The sequence below is a fragment of the Arachis stenosperma genome, chromosome 7 (assembly GCF_014773155.1).
Source record: "Arachis stenosperma cultivar V10309 chromosome 7, arast.V10309.gnm1.PFL2, whole genome shotgun sequence".
Classification (NCBI taxonomy): Eukaryota; Viridiplantae; Streptophyta; class Magnoliopsida; order Fabales; family Fabaceae; genus Arachis; species Arachis stenosperma.
The window spans coordinates 74,181,180-74,204,463 of NC_080383.1; the positions used below are offsets into that span (position 1 = coordinate 74,181,180).

Below are 23,284 nucleotides of genomic sequence, written 5' to 3' on the forward strand. Positions count from 1 at the left end.
TTAGGAAGGAGTTACAATGGAAGCAAATGTCGAGGTCTCAGCATATTAAGTACATGGATAAAAATACTAGATACTTTCATAACATTGCCTCGGCTAGAAAACGGAATAACAAGATTGATGCTCTGATGATTTATGGACGGTTAGTGCGGAATCAAACAAGAATAAATAGAGGGTTTTATAAGGACTTGTATCTGTAACACCCTAATATTCAAATCCTTATGCTCGAGTCATAAGTCAATGATATTACGGTGGTACGACTCTCAGATGGATTTTTAATATATAGATATAGGTAATTTCAAAAGGAATATTAACCGAGAAGCCTGAAAAGAGTAGAAGTAAAATCGCGAAGACGTATCACTCACATTTCAACAACGAAAAGTTAAACTGTGAAGGCGAAAGCGATATACGGACAAGACGTAAAGGAGATTAAGAGATAGATAACAGGTAGATATATATAACATAAGTAAATAGCCACTAGTCGCAACCTGCGAAGTTTAGGCCGGCTAGGGTACAGTATGAAAGTAGTTGACAACAGCATATCCTAATCTCTCCCAATTGAAACATAAGAGCCTCTATAGGCAAGTTCCAAAAGAGTTCAATACATAATATAATCTTTTCAAAACAAAGGTGGAGAGATTCTAAGCAAAACACAAAGTAGAGAGAATAAATATCTTCGCCGTCTCTCAGGTGAACCACAGCTCACTTCTGAGCACCTGGACCTGTATCTGAAAAACAAGATATATATATGGAATGAGAACCCCGGGCCCATGGGTTCCCAGTACGGTAAAAGTGTCAAATAAATACAATGCACTGCAACAAAAACTCACTAAGCATCCTAAACTCCTTTTCACCCAGTATCCAGCCTAGATTCTCACTAATCCATAAATAGGCATCTGTCGTAAGGGGATACTAAATCTAGTTCATGTTACACATGTTTCCCAACTCGCTGATTCTTCCACGAATCAGACTCAGAATCATAAGCAAAACCATCACCAGTTGTTCTGCCTCAGCAACTCTATATCAATACATCATACCCTCGCCTGGAGCTAGTGAAATCACATCACTGCGTCCACCCAGGGGGCTCAAATCATCTCAACCAATGATCATCATCATCATGCAATCGCATCATCAAATTCATCTCATCAAGAACAGCCATCAACCTCCACCGACACCAACATGAGGGGCCTCTCAGTTGTACAAACACAAGCAATACATGCAAGTAATACACAATTAAGGTACAAGTAGAACAAGTAGCACATAATCAGGTAACATAGCACATATAATGTAGAAATCCAAAACAAATAGGCAAACCCAAACAATTCAAACATATGCAAATGATGAATGCCTGCCCTATGGCTGATGATATCATCTGTCGGTTATCAAGCTAACCCGACGTGTCCGGTAGCTAACCCGGGCACAGTCTCTCTATTGCGTATTAATATCATTAGAGGGAATATGTGCCCTGTCACCATTAGAGGGTATCTGCGCCCTGTCGCCATTAGAGGGTATCTGCGCCCTGTCACCCTTACAACCAGAGAGAAAACACAAGCGTGCTTACATTCAACATTTTTCATCATTATTCATTCATCATATATGTCTTTATACTCAGCCATAATCCATAATGGCTTTGCCGTAACTCGGCAATAACTTAGCCATCTGGCTCACAGTTCAATCCAGAACTAGCCAATATATCAACATGGCTCTGCCGTATCCGGCAATAACTCAGTCATCCGGCTCATGGTTCAATCAAGAACCAACCATTTATCAATAATTATAGCCCTTCGGCTCATGGCATACACGGTACTTCTACCACCATCCTCCATATCTCATATAATCATCTTTGATCATCATTGATCACAACTTTTCCCCATGCTTCATTCGCAAGTTACCACATCCCCTAGCTCTTTCCTCTTTGCTAGGCATATCATAATGATTCAATACATAAGGGGTGAGATCGGAGGTTTAAAAGTATGAGATTTAGCTTTTAAAACTCACAAATCAACTTCGGGATGAAAACATGGCTACGCGCACGCGTACTTCACGCGCACGCGTGGATGGCCACAAAGCCCATCGACGCGTATGCGTCATGCACGCGGATGCGCGGATTGAAACACAGCCAGACGACGCGTACGCGTCAGCCACGCGTACGCGTGGGTGCATTTGCGCCCCAGGCACAAAACTGGCACAACTCTCGGGAAAATGGCTGGACATTGGGTGCAGCACATCGACGCGCACGCGCACACCACGCGCACGCGTGGATGGTGCCTTCTTGAAGAACGACGCGTACGCGCCAAGTGCGCCTACGCGTGGGGGGTTATTCTGCTAAAAAATTTTCAAAGTTAAAAGCTGCAGAATTCACAGATTCAACCCCCAATCTTCCAACGGACATAACTTTCTCATTTTAAATCATTTTTCGCCCGTTCTTCGAACGGCATGGACATCCTGGATCCAATTTCACTTTTAAACAATTTTGGCACAAAACAGAAATCCGCAGTCCAAGTTATGTCCCGTCAAAGTATGCCCAAAAACCATGTTTTCACTCAAAACCGCAAAGTGCCATTTTCAAAAGAAGCCATTTCCAACTCTTTTCAAAATCAACCAAAACATGCCAATTTCATCCCTTTTCTTTGAAATCAATCAAAGTATATCAAAATCGACAATAAGCCTCCTCAACTCATACACTAACACATTACCACACTTCACAAAACCGCCATATAACCATTTTTCCCCATTTCACACAGATGGCTAAATTACAAACACATTAACATGTCATACATCCTTTCTCATCCCAATTTCTAACAATACTATCCCCAAGCAATCATCATTATACATAATCAATATCATACTCACTATCACATGGTTTCACCCACAAATCAACCTTAATCATTTCTCAAGCATATATCACAACATACATATCTCTCATGCATCATCATACCATCAAGGCATCAATAATCATGATCACATATATGACCACATAACATGCCTCAACCAAAACCAAACATACCTCGTCTATACAATTTCACCCAAAATTACCAAATTCTACACTTCAACTCCTCAAACCTTATTATTCAATAACCAACCCAATCATTCACATATTCATTATCTAAAATTCATCCAATCACTTGTATCATCATACAATGCACACATCAACTTACCTTCCTTACCTCTTTCCGGCCTCCGGCCCAAAATTTACGGCCTCCGGCCCAATTTCACAATTTAAATGCATAAACCACAAATCAATACTCATTACCCAATATATCAAATTTTCAATACACCAAGCATACAAGGCCACACAATTCTCAACCCAGTCATTAATTCACATTACATACCAACTATGCATATTAGCACCAACCATTTGCACGATCCAAACTTAATCCTAGGGCATCTAGCCTAGGAATTCTCATCACACCACACGGTACTTAAATGAAATTTAAACCGTACCTCTTGTAGCTAAATCAATTGAGCCTCTTCTTTAGAAGTCTCTACCAATCTTAGTCCCAAGCCTCACCAAAGCTCCTCAAGCAACACCAATCTCCCAATTGTGTACCAAGATCATCAAATACACTAACATAACCAATATCACATACATACATCAACCTAGGGCTCATAAAAATGACAAATCACAAGGGTTTGAGCACTTCTTACCTCAGCCCATATGAAGTAGGGATAGAACCCACTTGAAATCCATGTTGGAGTATCCCTAAACACCCAAAATCACAAGATTTCAACACTAACTACCCAAAAACGTATAACAGTAGAGAATTTCGAAAACTGGGCAGAGATGAATAGAATACTCACCGCAAAACTTAGATAGAATTGTAGAGGATGAGAAGAGCGACGCGTGGCCGCAAACGGCTCGTCAATCGGAGCTCCGTAGCTCAAGTTATGATGGTTTGAAGATCAAAGAGAGTTAGGTTTTCTCTCTTCTCTTCTCTCTTCCCAATTTCAGCGCCCAACACCCCTTCTTTAGGGCAAAATGAGCTAAAATGCTCATAACTAATGTTTATATATGTTGGGTCTTGGGTCCACTTAGGCTCGGTTCACTTATTTTTGTCCGTTGGCCCAATTTTGGACCAAAACCTTTAAGATTAGCGCTCTAAATCGCACTTCAAATATTTCTACCTTCCCTAATTATAATTCCTCATTTCTTAATCTTATTTACTCATAATCAATTTTCTCAGCTGTAGTACCAGACAAATCTCAGCCGGTACTTCCGGTCAAAATTCCACTGTGTGCTTTTACGCAGAAAACTATGTTTTCCGACTCGGAAAAATTCACTGAACCCAAATATCATATTTAAATCATCAAATTCCAATTGCCAAATCTTCCAACCATATTCGCTCCTACTTAACTTATTATTTAATAAATTTCGCTTAGACCGGGTATTACATTCTACCCCCCTAACAGAAATTTTCGTCCTCGAAAATTCTATCTATCACTACGAGTACGCGAGCATAGTCTGCCTTTATATCAAAAGCAGAACAGTTCCAAGGTCCTTTTTACTCTGCGCGCTTTCGTTGCCGCGCTCTGATTTCTCTATTCCTGAGGGTCTCGGTCGTTCGTTCAATGCCGACCAACAGCCTCGTCCCTTACTTTTACCGTCTCATCAACTTACACCTTATTAAATCTCAAATCATGTCATCAATAAGATTGCCATCATCGTTAATCATAGCCATTATCCCACATTACTATAATCAATCAACGATCATCACCACACCTTAATCATACTCCATCACTATCCTCTCTCTCTCTCTCTCTCTCTCTCTGCCAAGCCAATTCCTCTAATCACAGTTCAACTCCAAGCGTAATCTCCAAACTTTCTTATTCTCAAACCCTCAAATTTCTTCATGACTTGCTGATATAAAGTCTCTAGCTTATCAATCAAAAACCCCTTTCATTTCTAGAAATCAAATGAGTTTGGAATAGCAAGTTAACAAAATCATAAGAGTTCGCATTTCCTTTAATAATCTATAAAAGCATTTGAAACACATCTCTTTTGTTAAAATTACTCATATCAAAAATCATCTTCAAACCAAAACCAACACTCTTTCAAATTCTTGGGGAAAAATTTTCAACAGTACCTCTCCAAAAATTGGAGTTTACCACCTGTCACGGGTTCCCCCAAATCAATCTCAATACTGCATCGACATTTCGATTTAATGGTTTTCACATTCGTCTTTCAAAACCAATCATTATAAATCTCAAACTAAAACCAAGGTCACTATGACCAAACATCACAGTACTCATCTCTCAACACCACAACTTGCACTCTCTCATCATCTAAATCCAATTGTGCATTAATGATAATGTCCTCATCCACTTTAGAACCATCAAAGCTCACAGCCGCAATCATTTCCAACTATTTGGGGATCATTACTTGCAGTAACCCGCTTAACCCTTCTAGTATTCAAACATAAGATACTATAGTAAACTTTTACAGCTCTCATTCGTAGCTATCCTGTGTTACTGCTTCCACAAGTTTCCGTTGCTTTATTCTGATCTCTCGTCTAGTACGAGCTCTATCACTTACTTCCTCAAGTACTCAACCACAACTTAGCATGACTGGCATTCACTAAATTTCTATCTATGATAGCCAAAACCACATACCAACTTAATCGTACTTTTAGCACATTGTTACCAATCTTTTCGCTTACCAATTCCCAAACTGTCGGATCTAACGGTATCCCCTGTTGTTGTAGTGAACACACGACCTTGTTGTTGGCTCTTGGCAGTATTCCGGTTGACCTTATTAGGACATTTCTAGGACACATGTCCAACTCCTCTACAACCATGGCAAAGTCCCAATCTACCTCGACACGGAGTTCCCGAATGATGGCTTTGACATCGCCCACCAGTTATTCCATTCTGAGGTTGCTTTCCGTTAAAGGCCTACCTAATCATTTATGCTCACCAAACCTTCTATTAAGATAACTTAGGGTGATCTAGAACAGATCATAATTTTTCATTCGACCATGTATTATGAGTGAATACTAGCCTTCAGCATTATCTAAAGTGGTAAAGAATTAAGTTATCAGTTTTCTTATTACCTCAGGTACGAAAATCGAACATGGCAGTCTCCCGATCCTTCCGGTGTGGGCAATCTCTGACCAAATGTCCTAGCTTTCCGCAATTGTAACATAAACCCGAACCATAACGACACGGTCTATTTGGGTGATGACCTCCACATCTCTGACAGCTCAAAACATCCGAAGCAGCCACTATTTGTTTTTCCCTACCTTTTCCTTGGGAATTCTTATTCGTCGCAAGGTCATTTCGCCTTTGGGAAAAACGTTTTGGGTATCCTCTTCTTTTAAACTCTTGGCCCCTTGTTGGGTTCTCTTGATTGTGCTCCCTGCGGTGGGACTCCTGATGGTCATTCTTCGCCTCAACAGCCTTCCTCACACATTCTTCAGCAATACAGCTCTTGTTCACAAGTTCGGAGAAGACCCTAATCTCCATCGGTCCAACGGAGCTCAGGATTTCACTTCGAAGTCCTCCCTCATACTTAATACACTTCCATTCTTCGAAGTCTCCCGGAGCTCCCTGACACATGCGGGAAAACCTGAATAGCTCCTCAAATTTGTCTGTATACTCAGATACGGACATAGCACCTTGCTTCAACTGTAGTAACTCCAATTCCTTGGTTGTCCTGGCGGAATTTGGAAAGTACTTCTTATAGAATTCCACCTGGAAGGCATCCCAAGTGATATGATCATTCCCCTGTTGCAGGAGACGTCGAGCCCCTTGCCACCAATGCGATGCTTCCCCATGAACAGATAGGTAGCAAATTCAACACGCTGCTCTTCAGGCACCAACTGCGCTTGCAGTGCTCGCTCCATGGCCTGAAACCAGGTGTCAGCTTCAGTCGGATTAGTGGTTCCCTTGAACTTAGGTGGATTAACCTTTAAGAAAGTTGCCAGTGTCATCGGGCCCTGAGCTCCACTTCCACCATTGCCATTATTGTTTATCTGTTGCCCAAGAGCCTCCGCAGTGGCTTGCATAGCAGCAGCCATATTCTCCAAAGCCGCCATAAGGTTTACCGGGTTATTCGGGTTGATTTCCGGTTCCTGAGTACTAGTACGATCTCTCTCACGTCCCCGACTGGGTCCACGAGGCGCCATCTGGTTCCTATACACACCAAACAATCGATATCAAGTTGATCAGTCTCAATATCGGAAGTATAGTGCTTCAAAGTACCAAAGGTACACTCATGAACTTCATGCTAGATGTATCGTTTAGATACCCTAACTAGCACAGGCACAGACTCAGAGTATGCATTGAAGCATAAGCAGTTCCATCCCTCAGGCTCACGAGGACGAACTGCTCTGATACCATAATGTAACACCCTAATATTCAAATCCTTATGCTCGAGTCATAAGTCAATGATATTACGGTGGTACGACTCTCAGGTGGATTTTTAATATATAGATATAGGTAATTTCAAAAGGAATATTAACCGAGAAGCCTGAAAAGAGTAGAAGTAAAATCGCGAAGACGTATCACTCACATTTCGACAACGAAAAGTTAAACTGTGAAGGCGAAAGCGATATACGGACAAGACGTAAAGGAGATTAAGAGATAGATAACAGGTAGATATATATAACATAAGTAAATAGCCACTAGTCGCAACCTGCGAAGTTTAGGCCGGCTAGGATACAGTATGAAAGTAGTTGACAACAGCATATCCTAATCTCTCCCAATTGAAACATAAGAGCCTCTATAGGCAAGTTCCAAAAGAGTTCAATACATAATATAATCTTTTCAAAACAAAGGTGGAGAGATTCTAAGCAAAACACAAAGTAGAGAGAATAAATATCTTCGCCGTCTCTCAGGTGAACCACAGCTCACTTCTGAGCACCTGGACCTGTATCTGAAAAACAAGATATATATATGGAATGAGAACCCCGGGCCCATGGGTTCCCAGTACGGTAAAAGTGTCAAATAAATACAATGCACTGCAACAAAAACTCACTAAGCATCCTAAACTCCTTTTCACCCAGTATCCAGCCTAGATTCTCACTAATCCATAAATAGGCATCTGTCGTAAGGGGATACTAAATCTAGTTCATGTTACACATGTTTCCCAACTCGCTGATTCTTCCACGAATCAGACTCAGAATCATAAGCAAAACCATCACCAGTTGTTCTGCCTCAGCAACTCTATATCAATACATCATACCCTCGCCTGGAGCTAGTGAAATCACATCACTGCGTCCACCCAGGGGGCTCAAATCATCTCAACCAATGATCATCATCATCATGCAATCGCATAATCAAATTCATCTCATCAAGAACAGCCATCAACCTCCACCGACACCAACATGAGGGGCCTCTCAGTTGTACAAACACAAGCAATACATGCAAGTAATACACAATTAAGGTACAAGTAGAACAAGTAGCACATAATCAGGTAACATAGCACATATAATGTAGAAATCCAAAACAAATAGGCAAACCCAAACAATTCAAACATATGCAAATGATGAATGCCTGCCCTATGGCTGATGATATCATCTGTCGGTTATCAAGCTAACCCGACGTGTCCGGTAGCTAACCCGGGCACAGTCTCTCTGTTGCGTATTAATATCATTAGAGGGAATATGTGCCCTGTCACCATTAGAGGGTATCTGCGCCCTGTCGCCATTAGAGGGTATCTGCGCCCTGTCGCCATTAGAGGGTATCGATGCCCTGTCACCCTTACAACCAGAGAGAAAACACAAGCATGCTTACATTCAACATTCTTCATCATTATTCATTCATCATATATGCCTTTATACTCAGCCATAATCTATAATGGCTTTGCCGTAACTCGGCAATAACTTAGCCATCCGGCTCACAGTTCAATCCAGAACAAGCCAATATATCAACATGGCTCTGCCGTATCCGGCAATAACTCAGCCATCCTGCTCATGGTTCAATCAAGAACCAACCATTTATCAATAATTATAGCCCTTCGGCTCATGGCATACACGGTACTTCTACCGCCATCCTCCATATCTCATATAATCATCTTTGATCATCATTGATCACAATTTTTCCCCTTGCTTCATTCGTAAGTTACCACATCCCCTAGCTCTTTCCTCTTTGCTAGGCATATCATAATGATTCAATACATAAGGGGTGAGATCGGAGGCTTAAAAGTATGGGATTTAGCTTTTAAAACTCACAAATCAACTTCGGGATGAAAACATGGCTACGCGCACGCGTACTTCACGCGCACGCGTGGATGGCCACAAAGCTCATCGACGCGTATGCGTCATGCACGCGGATGCGCGGATTGAAACACAGCCAGACGACGCATACGCGTCAGCCACGCGTACGCGTGGGTGCATTTGCGCCCCAGGCACAAAACTGGCACAACTCTCGGGAAAATGGCTGGGCATTGGGTGCAGCGCATCGACGCGCACGCGCACAGCACGCGCACGCGTGGATGGTGCCTTCTTGAAGAATGACGCGTCCGCGCCAAGTGCGCTTACGCGTGGGGGGTCATTCTGCTAAAAAATTTTCTAAGTTAAAAGCTGCAGAATTCACAGATTCAACCCCCAATCTTCCAACGGACATAACTTTCTCATTTTAAATCATTTTTCGCCCGTTCTTCGAACGGCATGGACATCCTGGATCCAATTTCACTTTTAAACAATTTTGGCACAAAACAGAAATCCATAGTCCAAGTTATGTCCCGTCAAAGTATGCCTAAAAACCATATTTTCACTCAAAACCGCAAAGTGCCATTTTCAAAACAAGCCATTTCCAACTATTTTCAAAATCAACCAAAACATGCCAATTTCATCCATTTTCTTTGAAATCAATCAAAGTATATCAAAATCAACAATAAGCCTCCTCAACTCATACACTAACACATTACCACACTTCACAAAACCTACATATAACCATTTTTACCCATTTCACACAGATGGCTAAATTACAAACACATTAACATGTCATACATCCTTCCTCATCCCAATTTCTAACAATACTATCCCCAATCAATCATCATTATACATAATCAATATCATACTCACTATCACATGGTTTCACCCATAAATCAACCTTAATCATTTCTCAAGCATATATCACAACATACATATCTCTCATGCATCATCATACCATCAAGGCATCAATAATCATGATCACATATATGACCACATAACATGCCTCAACCAAAACCAAACATACCTCGTCTATACAATTTCACCCAAAATTACCAAATTCTATACTTCAACTCCTCAAACCTTATTATTCAATAACCAACCCAATCATTCACATATTCATTATCTAAAATTCATCCAATCACTTGTATCATCATACAATGCACACATCAACTTACCTTCCTTACCTCTTTCCGGCCTCCGGCCCAAAATTTACGGCCTCCGACCCAATTTCACAATTTAAATGCATAAACCACAAATCAATACTCATTACCCAATATATCAAATTTTCAATACACCAAGCATACAAGGCCACACAATTCTCAACCCAGTCATTAATTCACATTACATACCAACTATGCATATTAGCACCAACCATTTGCACGATCCAAACTTAATCCTAGGGCATCTAGCCTAGGAATTCTCATCACACCACACGGTACTTAAATGAAACTTAAACCGTACCTCTCGTAGCCAAATCAATTGAGCCTCTTCTTTAGAAGTCTCTACCAATCTTAGTCCCAAGCCTCACCAAAGCTCCTCAAGCAACACCAATCTCCCAATTGTGTACCAAGATCATCAAATACACTAACATAACCAATATCACATACATACATCAACCTAGGGCTCATAAAAATGACAAATCACAAGGGTTTGAGCACTTCTTACCTCAGCCCATATGAAGTAGGGATAGAACCCACTTGGAATCCATGTTGGAGTATCCCTAAATACCCAAAATCACAAGATTTCAACACTAACTACCCAAAAACGTATAACAGTAGAGAATTTCGAAAACTGGGCAGAGATGAATGGAATACTCACCACAAAACTTAGATAGAATTGTAGAGGATGAGAAGAGCGACGCGTGGCCACAAACGGCTCGTCAATCGGAGCTCCGTAGCTCAAGTTATGATGGTTTGAAGATCCAAGAGAGTTAGGTTTTCTCTCTTCTCTTCTCTCTTCCCAATTTCAGCGCCCAACACCCCTTCTTTAGGGCAAAATGAGCTAAAATGCTCATAACTAATGTTTATATATGTTGGATCTTGGGCCCACTTAGGCTCGGTTCACTTATTTTTGTCCGTTGGCCCAATTTTGGACCAAAACCTTTAAGATTAGCGCTCTAAATCGCACTTCAAATATTTCTACCTTCCCTAATTATAATTCCTCATTTCTTAATCTTATTTACTCATAATCAATTTTCTCAGCTGTAGTACCAGACAAATCTCAGCCGGTACTTCCGGTCAAAATTCCACTGTGTGCTTTTTATGCAGAAAACTATGTTTTCCGACTCGGAAAAATTCACTGAACCCAAATATCATATTTAAATCATCAAATTCTAATTGCCAAATCTTCCAACCATATTCGCTCCTACTTAACTTATTATTTAATAAATTTCGGTTAGACCGGGTATTACAGTATCGGCAGGAATTTGTTCCAAGGATTGGCTTTTGGGATGGGTTGGTGAGACAGATTGATGGAGTAGAGGCTGTAGCTTTGGAGGTGATGCCGTCTGTGGAGGAAATTAAGGAGGCAGTTTGGGACTGTGAATCCTATAAAGCCCCGGGTAGTGATGGGTACAATCTGAACTTCATCAAATGATGCTGGGAGGATATTAGTCAGGAGTTCACTGCAGCAGTGATGAATTTCTTCCAAAGTGCTAAGTTACCAACCGATGCAAATGTCACATGGGTGACGCTAGCTCCGAAATTTGTGGGTGCTAAAGAGATCAAGGACTTCTGACCGATTAGTATGGTGGAATGTGTGTATAAGGTGATTTCTAAGGTCTTAGTGTGGAGAATGAGAACAGTAATGCCAGATTTGGTAGGAGAGACACATAGTACTTTTGTCAAGGGTAGGAACATACATGACGGCGCCCACATTGCTTGTGAGACAGTTCAATGGCTCAAGATGTGGAGAAAGAAGGCGGCAATCGTAAAGCTAGACTTTCAGAAAGCCTACGATAGAATTAGATGGAGCTTTGTGGATATTGTACTTCAGAAGATGGGTTTTAGACAAAGGTAAGGAAATTGGGTGAAAGAGTGTGTCAGTACGACCTCTATGTTTGTCCTGGTGAATGGTTCACCTTCCAAGGCATTTAAAATGGAGAGGGGATTAAGACAAGGGGATCCACTCTCTCCTCTGCTTTTTGTGCTCGTGGTTGATGTATTGCATAGAATGTTGGGAGAAGCCGTAAAGAATGGGCGCATTGCTCCGTTGCTGGTTAGGATAGATCATATTGAATTATCTTATCTCCAGTTCGCAGATGATACTATCTTGTTTTGCCCTCCGGAGACAGAAATAATTGCGAATTATAAGAGGCTGCTGCGTTCCTTTGAGTTGATGTCTGTGCTGAGCATCAATTCTCTTTAGGAGCGAATCCACATTTGGCGAAGACTTGGAAGCTGATCATAGACAAGGTGGAAGAGAAGCTCAGCTTGTGGAAGGCAAAGGTTTTAAACAAAGCAAGTAAGCTAGTTCTCATCAAATCGGTCTTGAATAGCTTGCTGATTTATTATCTTAGTCTGTACAAGATGCCGAAGGTGGTCACTAACAAGCTGATTGCACTTCAGATAAGTTTTTTGTGGTGTAAGGAGGATGGTAACTATGGTATGCCTCTAGTGAAGTGGGAAGTGGTCTAGACTCCAAAAAAGGCTGGAGGCTTGGGGTTGGAGATGCAGTAATCAGGAACACAGCGTTGTTGTTCAAATGATGGTAGCGTTTCTCAAAGGAGGATAGCCCGTTGTGGAAGAAGGTTGTTTGTTCATGTAATAGTTTGAACCGTAATGTTATGCTATCTAGTCAGACTCTTCAGTGAAGGGGGGTCCATAGAAAGATATCTGTCAGTTGAATATAGCAGAACAACAAGTGAAAGAAAAACTTATCAGTGGCCTGGTGATAAAAGTAGGGAATGGAAGACGAACGCAGTTTTGGAAAGATAATTGGGTGCAAGGTGGTTCTCTGAAAGCAAATTTTCCAAGGCTCTTCTCTATTTCAAACCAACAAGGATCTGTGATAGGGTACTATAGGTTCTGGGATGGGATAGAATGGATTTGGAATTTCCATTGGAGGAGAGAGTTGTTCCAATGGGAGTTAGAATTGGTTCATCAACTTCATGAGAGGTTAAGGCTAGTGAAACTATCAACTGGTAGAGAGGATAATATTGTGTGGAAATTTGATAATAAATGTATTTTTTCTACTAACTCTTTTGTACAGGTGTTGCAATCGAAAACTCTTTCGGAAGAGATTACGAGCTACAGTTTCACTAAATCAATTTGGGGAGGGTTGGAACCTTTGAGAATTGAGCTTTTTGGCTGGTTCATTCTGATTGGCAGGGTAAATACTAAAGATAGGTTGAGCAGACTAGGCGTGCTTCATCAGAATGATGGTTTATGTGTCCTGTGTAAAAAAGAGACAGAATCTATTCATCATTTGTTTTTTTTATGTGAGTTTACGTGGCAGGTATGGTGCGTTTGGTTTAGACATTTTGATAGACTGTGGGCGGTCCCAGGAACCATGAAAGGACTATTTGAGAGTTGGATTGGCATACATAACAGAAAGAAGGAGGAGCGGTTGTTGTTGGTGGGATTCTTTTCAGTGATTTGGAATATCTGGATGGAGAAAAATGACAGAATCTTCAACAAAAGAAAAGCAGGTGTTGAGGACATACAAGGAAGGACGTTTTTGAGCTATAAGGAGTGGTCTGGTATTGATCTTTTTGGTTGTTGATGACTCTGCCAAAAATGACCGGGATTCATCTTTCTATGTTTTATTTTATATTTTTCTTTGCTGTTCTACTCCAATGTGTTGAGCTTTCTTTGTTTAAAAAAATATTTTATTACTAATTTTGGCATAAATATGTATTTAAGTTATAACACATGCATAACTTTGGACCAAATTCAGTCAATAATAAGATTCCAACTCGGCCAAAAAATTATATCAGATAAAGATAATACATCTGAATCTTAAAAAATATCCTTCAGGAAAAAAATTTGGTTTAATTTCGATCAGGGACAAATGTCGAACACTCCTACCACCCTACTACCTAGATTTATGAGACCAAAAAACAAAAAAAAAAATCTCTTGTAGAATTAAAAAATTAATTGTTGACTTTAAGTTTAATTTAAAGAGAACGTTGATTTAAACCCTCTCTCTAAGCTCCTAATAATATAAAAAAATTTCTTCTACTCTAACTATATGTATCTGTATGTTAGTAATTTGGGGTGGGGTCGGATGGGAGAGGTGTGATTTACATGTTTAACAGTTGTATTATGTGTAATATAAATATTTTGAGCTAACTAAGATGTGTTATTGTATAGAATTGTGCTTAATTTGAGTAGAGTTAGGCGTGGTTTGATAAAACTTTTAAAAATATATATGTGCTTTTTAAAGGTATAAATATATTTTGTTTTGTATTTGATAAATAAAAAAGAATATATACTTGTGTTTATCGATTTTAAAAGTAAGGAGATATTTTAAAGATATTTAAGTTGAAATTTTTAAAGTTGATTTGTGTTTGTTAAATTTAAAAGGTTTAATATAATCTCATATACTTATATTAAGGGTAAAATATATATTATTTTATTCCTAAAATTTGTCAAAAATTTTAAAAATATCTATAAATTTTATTTTACTATAATTTTGTCTAAAAACTTTTAGATTTATATCAAATAATATATTCTCAACGGCTAATTTTTCAAGAAATTTGGAATCAATCTAGCAATAATACTCAATAAATAAGAACTAGTTGATTGCTTGTATTATAAGTTGTCATTATGAAGTTATTGTTGAATTAGTCTTCTACTTAAAAAATTAACTATAAGAAATACTTTTGATACAAATCGAAAATTTTTATGATAAAATTAAAATAAAAATAAAATTTAAAAATATTTTTAAAATTTATAACAAATTTTAAAGACAAAAAATATATGTTATTTTTATATTAATAGATATTTAAATTTATTTTTATATTTATATTTATCTTCTTTTGTAATTTTAAAAGTTATTTTATTAAATATAATCGTTGTTGTTGGTATTTATAAAAAATATTTATATTTAAAAAGTCAACTTTTGATCAACTATTTTTGAAAATAAAAAATTTAAAGGGCGAGGGACTACATCTATGATATATCATATATTGTATTTTAACTTTTGATCAAATCCTAGTTGGAGAGGCTAATAAAAATACTACAACTATTATTCAAGGTACTTTTGCCTTCGATTAATATTAAGCACCTTTTTGTGTTTTTTTTTACGTTTTTAATTTTAAACTTAATTTTAAAAAAAAGCACTGAAAAAGGAAACAAAAATTAGAAAAGTGGATATATAGCTGTAGATTGGGTTAAGAATTGCATTTTTTGTCTTGCTAATAAGATTTAATTTTTTTGTCGATCTCTATAGTTTTACCGAATTTTTAATTAAATTTCTATATTTTTTAATAGACTTCTTATACGATATCAGATTTTATAATTAAATCTTTGCAGTAACAAAAATATTAGAACTAATGAAATATTCTACTAACCAAAATGAATATGCCTTACAGCCTAACACTTGAATAAATATTTTATTTTGTTTAACAAAATATTCAATTGATTCTAATATTTTTGTAACGACGTAGACTTAATTACAAAATTTGATATAGTATAAAAACTCAACGACGTAGACTTAATTACAAAATTTGATATAGTATAAAAACTCAATTAAAAAAAAAAGTATATATAAACTTAATTAAAAATTTGATAAAATTATAAAGAAAACCAAAATAAATTAAACCAAATTTTAATAACGTTCAAATAATAATAATAATAATAATAATTTGAAGGGCCAAAAGCCATGCCAATTAGCCAATCATGCATGATCTCATTACTACTGTGCCCTGTGCATACAATAATGCCTGAACTGCTGAAACATTGAACAACCATTAAAAAGCTTTTGCTTCCAAACTCCAGATAATCAGGTACCAAAGTTTCATAAAGAAACAAAAGTAGTGCGGGGTAAGAACTACAAGGAAGAAAAAAGGAGGGTAAAAAGGTGAGACAATAAGTACCGATCCAGTAAAGTAGGTGGGAACCAATAAGGCAAGAGAATTGTCACAGTAACAAACCTTACGGACACTTATCCTATTAATGTCTGAAAAAAGCTGCATGTTTGTGTACTCATTATTGTTGCTAGTCTTTATATTTTTATTGAAATTATAAATTAGTTTTTATATTTTAAAAATTTATAATTAAATTTTTATATAAAATATAATTTTATAATTAAGTTCTTAATGATGTTTATTGTAAAAAAAAAAAAATACACATTTATGATTTATTATAATGTCTTTTTTTTTCTTTTTTCTCTTTTCAGTATTTTTGTTCTTCTTTTTTAATAATAACAATACGACTTCAATAATAACAATATCAGAATCGTTGCTGATGATTCAAATCTTACTAATCAAATCCCTCATAATATGTCTCTGGATTCCACTCGCAAACCACCGGCACAAACTGATCCAAGAACACACAATCCACCAGCGTCTTTCCCTCCGCTGCTCCAACACCATCATCGCCATCAACCTCAAACGCACCGTTTTGGAATGCAAGAAACTCCTCATCCTCTCCACTTTCCATAATGTCTGCCAATGTCTCTCTGTCCTTTGTCATTCGGATCCTGTCAGGATCCATCCTAACACTCCCACCTTCGCAAACCGAGCTCCGTAGTGTCTTGCTGTACCAGCACCGAAACTATCTGAGTCCGTGGAGGACCTGGACGCGGCGCGTGAAGCTATTCCCAAAATTAATGGTGGTAGTGCCGGAAACATAACGCCGTCTTGGTAGAGTCAAAGACTCTCAGTAATGGTAGCAACAACAATGAAGAAGAAGAGAGGTGGATGATGGTGTTGGGAGTTGTGGTAAAGTGTTGAAGGAATACCAAAGCCAAACGATTCCGTCTCAACATTGTGAAGCAACGACAATGGTGAACCGAGGTGAGAGATAGAGAGCGCTGGAGTGGAGTGTTGTGTTGGAAAGTGAAAAAATGAGAGCGAGAGAGCTGGGGAGGGGCGGGGTGGATTCAGATAGCTTAGGGAGGTTTTGGTCATTTTCAAATGGTTAAATTATATAGTTGGTGCTTATACTTTCAATAAAATTACAAAGTAGTCCCTACTGTCAAACATATGCAACTCACATGTTTAAAATAACGAATATGCTGATGAATATTCTGTTAAATCAAACGTTGTTCGAATGGTGGGGACCAAATTACAAAATTTAATTTTGTTTAGGGACCCAATTACAAACTTTTAAAGTGTAGGGACCAATTTACAATTTCAGTAAAAGTATAGGGACCAACTGTGTAATTTAACATTGTTACTAATATTAACTGTGTCTTTGATATTGTGCCTAACTTACATAAAGATTAATAGATAATACTTAATAAACTTTAAATATTTTATTTTTTATTTTAAACATCTTACTTTTTATTTTTAAATTCAAATTAGACAATTTAAATACCACAATAAAAGTATTATAGAATTGTACCCTGAAGGTTTCAGTTGAATTTAAATTCAAATTTGACCCCTGATTCAATTTAGCCCTCAAAGTTTCAATTGACTCTAATTGTACCCTGGAATTTTGGCATGTGTCTAAATTTGGCCCTTCCGTCATTTTTTGTCACCGAAAAGCTGATCTGATAATTTTGGTTGACACCTAGCACCATAACAATTAGATGACATAGCAAAATATTTGAAGGAATTCATTTAACCCCTAAAAATTTCAAATAAAACCTAGCAGTCCCAATTTCCCCAAATCGCAAGAGTCTCTCCAAGAGTTGAGAAGAATGTTGGGGAGCAGCAGTCAAGGCACAGGTAGCTCTAGTAGAGCTAGTTCGCATGGTGGCTGGGTTAAGAATGCATACTATGATAGAGGTGGAAAAGTTCTCCATTGGTGCGATTGTGGGTTGTATCTTATTCTTCGATGGTCTGGGAGCTCTTTGATTCCTCTTCCTTTGAATATTCTATTGCTAGAGGCCACCGCACCTTGGTGGAGGCAATACAATTCGTTACTGATTTCAAGAACTCCACATCGCCCCCTACCCCAAGACCACACCTTATATCCATCCCGCGCAACAATAACAGTATGTGCAGCTACACATGCAACTTGAACCAGATCTGGAAACTTAGGTTGGTTTGGAGCACACGGTTTATGCAAGGGTGAGACCTAAATGGACCCATCATCTGTCAACACACAAAAGGAAGTTATTGTGACAAAAAACAAATTCTAATAAGATGAACCTGCATAAGATTACACCAGATACCTAGTACTCATGATGCTACATGTCTATATCAGCACAGAATTCTAAAGACATCCACATGATATTCACTCTTGCAAAAGCATGGTATAATAATTGATCCATTTTTGAAGGAAGAGAGACTGGATTCTTCTTCCCTTGTTAGCACTTATCAATGTTTACTCTGAGACACAAAGGACATAAAAAAAGGCAAAAATTAGACACATTTATTCACACCATTGCACCTGCAATGCAATTAAGAAGATGCATTAAATTTATTATATAGTCTCAAATATTTTTCTCTATAATAATTTCATATAGTTGATGTTAGCAACTATTACTGCTCAAAAAGTAGCTTTACATGTAGTTTTAAAATACAGCCAATAATACAACAAGAGTCTGGCAACATATTATTAAAAATCATTCTAATGTCTTAGCTGACATAACAATTGATCATATATTCCTTATTCCCTTATATAAGCTTATAAAGAAAAAGGGTTCAATTGTTTCTCTTTTGATCAAATCAATTAAACATATGCTTTCAAAAGCCAGATACTATTGATGAGCGGATAATTTATACACTTTTTGGCATTGTTTTTAATATGTTTTTGGTATGATCTAGTTAGTTTTTAGTATATTTTTATTAGTTTTTAGTTAAAAATTACTTTTCTGGACTTTACTATGAGTTTGTGTGTTTTTCTGTGATTTCAGGTATTTTCTGGCTGAAATTGAGGGACCTGAGCAAAAATCTGATTCAGAGACTGAAAAGGACTGCAGATGCTGTTGGATTCTGACCTCCCTGCACTCGAAGTGGATTTTCTGGAGCTACAGAAGCCCAATTGGCGCGCTCTCAACGGCGTTGGAAAGTAGACATCCTGGGCTTTCCAGCAATATATGATAGTCCATACTTTGCCCAAGATTTGATGGCCCAAACCGGCGTTCAAAGTCACCCTCAGGAATCCCAGCGTTAAACGCTGGAACTGGCACCCAAATGGGAGTTAAACGCCCAAACTGGCATAAAAGCTGGCGTTTAACTCCAAGAAGAATCTCTACACGAAAATGCTTCATTGCTCAGCCCAAGCACACACCAAGTGGGCCCGGAAGTGGATTTTTATGTCATTTACTCATCTCTGTACACCCTAGGCTACTAGTTTTCTATAAGTAGGACCTTTTACTATTGTATTGAGATATCGGGGTAGCTATCTTCGTGTTTTATGCTATCTTAGATCATTGGGAGGCTGGCCATTCGGCCATGCCTAGACCTTATGCTTATGTATTTTCAACGGTGGAGTTTCTACACACCATAGATTAAGGTGTGGAGCTCTGCTGTACCTCGAGTATTAATGCAATTACTATTGTTCTTCCATTCAATTCCGCTTGTTCTTGTTCTAAGATATCACTTGTTCTTCAACTTGATGAATGTGATGATCCGTGACACTCATCATCATTCTCACTTATGAACAAGGTGACTGACAAACACTTTTGTTCTACAAGCAACCAAGGCTCTAGTGAATATCTCTTGGATTCCTGATTGCACGATGCATGGTTGATCGCCTGACAACCGAGTGCTCGCCTGACAAACGAGCCAACCATTCCGTGAGATCAGAGTCTTCGTGGTATAGGCGAGAACTGATGGCAGCATTCAAGAGAATCCGGAAGGTCTAACCTTGTCTGTGGTATTCTGAGTAGGATTCAATGATTGAATGACTGTGACGTGCTTCAAACTCCTAGCAGGCGGGGCGTTAGTGACAGACGCAAAAGAATCAATGGATTCTATTCCGGCCTGACCGAGAACCGACAGCTGAATTCCGCGTGCCGTGATAGGGCATATGCAATCGCTTTCACTGAGAGGATGGGAGGTAGCCATTGACAACGGTGAAACCCTACACAAGCTTGCCATGGAAAGGAGTAAGAAGGATTGGATGAAGACAGTAGGAAAGCAGAGAGACGGAAGGGAAGGCATCTTCATGCGCTTATCTGAAGTTCCTACCAATGAATTACATAAGTATCTCTATCTTTATCTTTTATGTTATTTTCGTTCATCACCATTATACATTTGAGTTTGCCTGACTAAGATTTACAAGATGACCATAGCTTGCTTCATACTAACAATCTCCGTGGGATCGACCCTTACTCACGTAAGGTATTACTTGGACGACCCAGTGCACTTGCTGGTTAGTTGTGCGAAGTTGTGTAATGCCATGGGATTGAGCTACCAAGTTCTTGGGGTTCATGACCGGGGATTATGAGAGTTGTGAAAAGTATTGTTCACAATTTCGCGCACCAAGTTTTTGGCGCCGTTGCCGGGGATTGTTCATGTTTTGAGCAAGCTTTTGGTAACAATGCCAAGGATTGTTCAGTTTGGACAACTGACGGTTCATCTTGTTGCTTAGATTAGGTATTTTTTTTCGAAATTCTTGAAGATGGATTCTAGAGTTTCATGATGATGTGTTGAAATCTGGCTGGCTGAGAAGCCATGTCTAATCTCATTGGACCGAGGTTTCAACTTATCATCACAAGAGCTTGTTGATTTTTATCAATCTTGCTTTTGGAGCAGTGATCTGCTAAGGCTTGGCTGGCCTTTGGCCATGTCTAGTGTTTTGGACCGAAGCTTTCTTTGAAAGCTTGGCTGGCTGTGAAGCCATGTCTAATTCCTGGACCGGAGTCTTAGACTAACATTGCACTGATTCCTGGAATTCTCATTAAGAATTTTGATACCTTTTTCCACTTAATCTTCGAAAAACACAAAAAAATTCAAAAAAATCATAAAACCCAAAAATTTCTTGTTTGAGTCTAGTGTCTCATCTTAAGTTTGGTGTCAATTGCATGCATTCATTCATGTGTCTTAATGATCTTCAAGGTGTTCTTGATGATTTACTTGCTCTAATCTTTGAATTCTATTGACTTGAAGTATTTTGTGTGTCTCATATGCATTTTCATATTGTTAGTGTCAGTAGTACACAAACTGCTAAGTTTGGTGTCTTGCATGCATTGTTATTTAATTTTAGTTGCATTTTGATTATTAAAAAAAATCCAAAAATATTTTTAATTTGTGTCTTTTCAAGTCAATAATACAGAGAATTGAAGATTCAGAACATACAGCAGAGGAATTGCACAGAAAAAGCTGGGCGTTCAAAACGCCCAGTGAAGAAGGACAGACTGGCGTTTAAACGCCAGCCAGGGTACCTGGTTGGGCGTTTAACGCCCAAAAGGGTATAGTTTTGGGCGTTAAACGCCAGAATGTGCACCATTCTGGGCGTTTAACGCCAGGATGGCACAAGGGGGAGAATTTTGTTTTCAAATCAAATTTTTTTCAAGTTTTCAAAGTTTTTCAAAATCAAATCTTTTTCAAATCATATCTTTTCAATCAAATGTTTTCAAAATCAATTCCCTTCCTTTTTTCAAAGATACTTACTATCAATTAATGATTTGATTCAAGATTTCAAGTATGTTGCCTTTTCTGTTGAGAAAGGTTTAATGTTTGAATCATATCTTTTCTTGATAGCCAAGTTACTAATTTTTTAAAAAAAAAATCAAATCTTTTTAAAATTGTTTTCAAATCATATCTTTTCAATCACATATTTTTAAAATCAATCATATCTTCTTAACCTCATCTTTTTCAAAATAGTTTTCAATCAAATCTTTTTTATTTCTAATTTCAAAATCTTTTTCAAAAATCATCTTATTTCTTTCCCACTCTCATTTTCGAAAATTAAGAAATGTTTTTCAAAAATATTTTCAAAATCTTTCACTTAATTTTCGAAAATTACTTCCCTTCTCCTCACATCCTTCTATTTATGGACTAACACTATTCCTTAATGCAAAATTCGAACTCCATCTCCTTTGATAAGTTCGAATTTTCTACTTCTGTCTTCTACTCTTCTTTTCCTCTGACACTTCAAGGGATCTCTATACTGTGACATAGAGGATTCCACATTTTCTTGTTCCCTTCTTTTTCTTATGAGCAGGAGCAAAGACAAAAGCATTCTTGTTGAGCCTGATCCTGAACCTGAAAGGACCTTGAAGAGAAAGCTAAGAGAAGCCAAAGCACAACTCTCTTTAGAGGACCTGACCGAATTCTTCAAAGAAGAAGAACACATGGCAGCCGAAAACAACAACAATGCAAACAATGCAAGGAAGGTGCTGGGTGACTTTACTGCACCTACTCCCGACTTCTATGGGAGAAGCATCTCTATCCCTGCTATTGGAGCAAACAACTTTGAGCTTAAGCCTCAATTAGTTTCTCTAATGCAACAGAATTGCAAGTTCCATGGACTTCCATTGAAAGATCCTCATCAGTTCTTAGCTGAATTCTTGCAAATCTGTGACACAGTCAAGACTAATGGGGTTGACCCTGAGGTCTACAGACTGATGCTATTCCCTTTTGCTGTAAGAGACAGAGCTAGAATATGGTTGGACTCTCAACCTAAAGAAAGCCTGGACTCTTGGGAAAAGCTAGTCAATGCCTTCTTGGCAAAGTTCTTTCCACCTCAAAAATTGAGTAAGCTTAGAGTGGAAGTCCAAACCTTCAGACAGAAGGATGGAGAATCCCTCTATGAAGCTTGGGAAAGATACAAACAATTGATCAGAAAATGTCCTTCTGACATGCTTTCTGAATGGAGCATCATAGGTATTTTCTATGATGGTCTCTCTGAACTATCCAAGATGTCTTTGGATAGCTCTGCTGGAGGATCTCTTCATCTGAAGAAGACGCCTGCAGAAGCTCAAGAGCTGATTGAAATGGTTGCAAATAACCAATTCATGTACACTTCTGAAAGAAATCCTGTGAACAATGGGACTAGTCAGAAGAAAGGAGTTCTTGAGATTGATACTCTGAATGCCATATTGGCTCAGAACAAAATATTGACTCAACA

The 23,284-nt window shown here is 38.3% G+C and overlaps 1 non-coding gene across 1 annotated transcript; it reads right to left on the reverse strand.

Moving 5' to 3' along the window:
• Positions 1 to 22,913: 22,913 nt before the first annotated feature.
• LOC130942900 (small nucleolar RNA R71) lies at positions 22,914 to 23,021 on the reverse strand. The gene has a single exon (XR_009071446.1). It is a non-coding gene; the product is annotated as a small nucleolar RNA R71 (small nucleolar RNA).
• Positions 23,022 to 23,284: the final 263 nt, after the last annotated feature.